The sequence below is a fragment of the Crassostrea angulata genome, chromosome 1 (genome assembly GCF_025612915.1).
Source record: "Crassostrea angulata isolate pt1a10 chromosome 1, ASM2561291v2, whole genome shotgun sequence".
NCBI classification, from domain to species: domain Eukaryota; kingdom Metazoa; phylum Mollusca; class Bivalvia; order Ostreida; family Ostreidae; genus Magallana; species Magallana angulata.
The window spans coordinates 43,021,696-43,027,461 of NC_069111.1; the positions used below are offsets into that span (position 1 = coordinate 43,021,696).

General features: G+C 33.8%; 1 pseudogene; it reads right to left on the minus strand.

The window, feature by feature from the left end:
• Positions 1-389: 389 nt before the first annotated feature.
• LOC128166197 (uncharacterized) lies at positions 390-1,793 on the minus strand (annotated as a pseudogene).
• Positions 1,794-5,766: the final 3,973 nt, after the last annotated feature.

Sequence of the window (5,766 nt, forward strand, 5' to 3'; positions counted from 1 at the left end):
TTCAGTAAGCTTATTTGGCAACTGGTTTACATAATATTTTTAAGAGCCCTTATATATCCCAAAAGAATTCACCTACTTTTTACCCAAATACAAGTGAAATATTATTTCTGTGATCATATTTGTACAATTAAAGGATATCTCCCAAAATTATGTGATTTTTCTGCCAATGAAGCTGAACTTGTATTTGGGTATGTAGATGTATATTTTAACAAATAAATTATTAACATTATTCTCTGGTATTTCTTTGGCAGGCAAAACAAAAACACATTGAGTTCATTTATATTCTTTTATTATCATCAATGAAAAACAAAATCATTGAATAAACAAGCAATCATGTTAAGCATATCATGTTAAGTATATATATATATATATATATATATATATATATATATATGCAGTAAAAATACACATAAACCATCTTATAAAAAGTCATACCACTATAAGTTTGCACAGCACTAAGTTGTCTCACTATCACATAAATTGATAAACATGCACAGACTTAATTGAGAACAATCGCGTCCATTCACTCGGTGGTAGGCCCATACAGAGAAGCACATGCTCGCAGAGCATCAGAGATATCACTCTGTTGTTCTAGTCTTCCCACGCCTTGGATAACTTGCCAGTTAGCTTGCTGTACCTCTTCCTGTTGATCCTCTCCATCTTTCCTTCTGACAGTAGTCTGGCAATCAATGGAATGTTCTTTACTTCACCGTAAAGTTCCACAAGGAGAAGGTAGAACGGAACTTTACCCGAGCGATTAACTCTGCTATTGATCCGGTTGTGCCACCCTTCAAGGCGTTGTTTGTACGGACTGAAAGCATGAACACAGACCAATTCTTGACGGGGAAGGTTGGGTTACGGATCCACTGACGCCACACATACTCCAATAAGGAATCTAGCTGGTCGTTGTTAGCTTTTCTGTCAAGGTGGTGAAATGTTTCCTCGACATGCTCCGGTGGCAGGAAAGGCAAGGCAAGGACCTGTCTGATGAATAAAAAGACAACTCCTCGTTCATTGTACGCTCTCTGAAACAAATATTGAAGATATATAAGTGAGGATTTTTCATGATGTAAAATTTTTCTGTACATAAACATGCAAATGTCAAAGATAATTTAGTGAGGATTTTTCATTATACTTTATATCTTTCTACATAAACCTGCAAATATCAAAGATATTGAAGTGTTTTCTTTCTTTATATACTGCAAACAAAAGTTTTGATAAATTTAATGCAGTAGGATTTAATTACCTCCAAACCCAATTCCTGGACCTTTCGATACACTGCTTGTGTCCAATGGAAAACGCATCCTTGGATAGTATAGGCGGGGAAGCGGTCCTGCAGGGCCCTCCACAGAGCAGCTTCGAAATCCACTACAAATGACTGAAGTTTGATTTGTCTGGAAGCAGGTGGTCAACTGTCCTCAAAACCTAAAATTTACAATGATCAGTATATAATTTCATTGTTAGAAAAAAATTAAAACCTCCAATTTTTTTTTTAAGCAATCACTTTTATCAATTACATCAATGATTATACCTCATAATAATCAGCCTTTCTCTTGCTGCATTAGGGGGACTTGCTTCATGTGAGTCCCACTTCTGATAAAGGAGTTGATGGTAAATAGTTGAACCCAGGGACGGTTCACTACTCTAAATGTGGCATCCATATACCAAGTCTTTGCGTTTCCCAGCAGCTCCAACTGGTGATCTGTGTATAACAGAAGATGTCGATGTCCAGAGGCATCCACATCGATGGAGTTAAATTCGGGCATGTTTTCTTGCAAGAAGCTGTTGTCAAGCTGAAGTAGAATATAAATGTCTTTGTTAATAAATATTCCACAATAACAGACAATAACACAATGAAAGATAATATATATATATATATATATATATATATATATATATATATATATATATATATATATATATATATATATATAAAATAAATATTATGTTTTAATTGATTAATTGATCATAGTTGGCCGGCTTTGGTAGACTGGCTGGTGGTGCATTATTAATAATGATATTAATGGATTATTTACCACAACTATTTAGGTCTTTCCACCTTTCAGGTGAAAGACCTTTTGTTTTTCTTATGTTTTTTATTAGGTCTTTCCACCTTTCAGGTGAAAGACCTTTTGTTTTTCTTATGTTTTTTATTATTATTATTATTCTTATTTTTTTTCTTCTCTTTTTTTCCAGGGACAGCTTTTTTATTTCAAGAGATATTGAAACAATTTTTTCTTTATGTGATTGGCCATTAAAAGTTATGGTACCAAATGACCCTTTGCTTGATAACTCCCAGAACTTACAAAGTTATTGCCCTTGTGTACGAAAAGCTTGTTATCGCTACTCCTCTGAAACCATTAGAGATAGAGACTTGGAACTTTTACCAATGTCTTCAGTACACTTAGAGGGTTCTTCAATCTACTAACACCGAAAGGATCCGAGACCCCCTTCTAGTAGTTATTGCCCCTGAAAGTATTTGAATTTCCATAAAATCCCATTCAACTTTTTTATTATTTATCATAGAGACTTCGGACCACTTGGGATGGAAGCGTCTTCCTTGGCCGAACAAAATGACATAAAGGTCAAAGGTCAAGGTCATCTGAAAATCTCTTAATTAATGAGTTTTTAGATCTCTTTTGTTTAGTGTAGTAAAGAAAAACTTTTTCATGGATGTAATAGGACATCTTCAGACATTTTAAAATATATCCCCTTGGCTCTTTCTTTTAAATAGTTACAGAGTTATTGCCCCTTTTGTACGAAAAGCTTGTTATCGCTACTCCTCTGAAACCATTAGAGATAGAAACTTGGAACTTTTACCAATGTCTTCAGTAAACTTAGAGGGTTTTTCAATCTATTCATACCGAAATGATCTGAGCCCCCCTTCTAGTAGTTATTGCCCCTGAAAGTATTTACATTTCTATAAAATCACTTCCAACTTTTTTATTACTTATTATACAGACTTCGGACCACTTGGGATGGAAGCGTCTACCTTGGATGAACAAAATGATATAAAGGTCAAAGGTCAAGGTCATTTGAAAATCTTTTAATTAATGAGTTTTTAGATCTCTAATGTTTAGGATGGTAGAGAAAAACTTTTTCATGGATGTAGTAGGACATCTTAAGACATTTCAAAATATAACCCTTTGAGCCTTACCATGTAACAATTATAGAGTTATTGCCCCTATTATACAAAATGCTTGTTATCGCTACTCCTAATTAACCGTTGGAGATAGAGACTTGAAACTTTTACTAATGTATTCAGTATATTGAGACGCTTCTTCAATCTATTCTTACCGACAAGGTCCAAAGTCCCTTTCTAGCAGTTATTGCCCCTGAAAGTTTCGAACATTCAATAAAAAACACAAATAACTTTTGAATCAATAATCATAGATACATTGGACCACTTGGTATTGAAGCGTCTACCTTGTCCGATGAAAATGACATAAAGGTCAAAGGTCCAGGTTAAGCAATAAAAAATTGCAAACTTAATCTTTTAACACTTTTTTATGAAGTAACGCAGAAAAAATAATTTATTGTATTGAAGCAATCTTATTTCAAACATAAAAAACAATGAGGTGGAAAGACCTCTAATTGTTCGAGAACAATTAGTCTACTAGTTCTTATTTTTTTTCTTCTCTATTTTCCAAGGGACAGCTTTTTTGTTTTAAGAGATATTGAAGCAATATTTTCTTTATGTGATTGACCATTAAAAGTTATGGTACCAAATGACCCTTTGCTTGATCACTCCCAGAACTTACAAAGTTATTGCCCTTTGTGTACAAAGTGATTGTTATCGCTACTCCTCTGAAACCATAAGAGATAGAGGCTTGAAACTTTTACTAACGTCAGTAGTTTACGTAGATGTTCTTTCAATCTATTCATACCGAAAGGTTCCGAGACCCCCTTCTATCAGTTATTGCCCCTGCAAGTATTTCAATTTCCATAAAATCACTTCCAACTTTTTTACTATTTGTCATAGAGACTTCGGACCACTTGGGATGAAAGCGTCTTCCTTGGCCGAACAAAATGACGTAAAGGTCAAAGGTCAAGGTCATCTGAAAATCTGTGTATTCATGAGTTTTTGTATCTCTTTTGTTTAGGGTGATATAGAGAAATTTGATCAAGGATGCAGTAGGACGTCTTAAGACATTTCAAAATGTAGCCCTTCAGCTCCCATTTTGTAATAGTTAGTGAGTTATTGCACCTTTTGTACGCAATGCTTGTTATCGCTACTCCTCTGAAACCATAAGAAATAGAGACTTGGAACTTTTACCAATGTCTTCAGTACACTTAGAGGGTTCTTCAATCTACGAATACCGAAAGGATCCGAGACCCCCTTCTATCAGTTATTGCCCCTGAAAGTATTTGAATTTCCATAAAATCACTTCCAACTTTTTTATTATTTGACGTAGAGACTTCGGACCTCTTGGGATGGAAGCGTCTACCTTGGCCGAACAAAATGACGTAAAGGTCAAAGGTCAAGGTCATCTAAAACTCTCTTAATTAATGAGTTTTTAGATCTCTTTTGTTTAGTGTAGTGAAAAAACTTTTTCATGGATGTAATAGGACATCCTTAGTCATTTCAAAATATATCCCCTTGGCTCCTTCTTTTAAATAGTTACAAAGTTATTGCCCCTTTTGTACGAAAAGTTTGTTATCGCAACTCCTCTGAAACCATAAGAGATAGAAACTTGATACTTTTACCAATGTCCTCAGTACACTTAGAGGGTTCTTCAATCTATTCATACCAAAAGGATCTGAGCCCCCTTCTAGTAGTTATTGCCCCTGAAAGTATTTACATTTCTATAAAATCACTTCCAACTTTTTCATTACTTATCATAGAGACTTCGGACCACTTTGGATGGAAGCGTCTACCTTGGCCGAACAAAATGACATAAATGTCAAAAGTCAAGGTCATTTGGAAATCTCTTAATTAATGAGTTGTTGTATCTCTTTTGTTTAGGATGGTAGAGAAAAAACTTTTTCATGGATGTAGTAGGACATCTTAAGTCATTTCAAAATATCACCCTTTGACCCTTTCCATATTACAATTATAGAGTTATTGCCCCTATTGAACAACATGTTTATCGCTACTCTTCGTTAACCGTTAGAGATAGAGACTTGAAACTTTTACTAATGTATTCAGTATACTTAAACGCTTCTTCAATCTATTCATACCGACAGGGTTCAAAGTCCCTTTCTAGCAGTTATTGCCCCTGAAAGTTTCGAACATTCAATAAAAAACACAAATATTAACTTCTGAATCAATAATCATAAATACATCGGACCACTTGGTATTGAAGTGTCTATCTTGTCAGATGAAAATGACATAAAGGGCAAAGGTCAAGTTCAAGCAATAAAAAACTGCAAACTTAATCGTTTGACACTTTTTTTATGAAGTAACGCAGAAAAAATACTTTATTCTATTGAAGCAATCTTATTTCAAACATAAAAAACAATGAGGTGGAAAGACCTCTAATTGTTCGAGAACAATTAGTCTACTAGTTATTTTTGGATTATTTACTACCACAACTATTTATTTTTATAATTTAACGTATATATATATATATATATATATATATATATATATATATATATATATATATATATATATATATATATATATATATATGTTAAATTGAATTCAGCTTACCTGACCACTCAGAATCAAGATTAGAGATAACAGGAAGTTTGGTTGAAAATTTTGAATGTATCAGTGCCATGAGGAGCAGTTAAGAGTACATGTAATATTCACCACAGAAA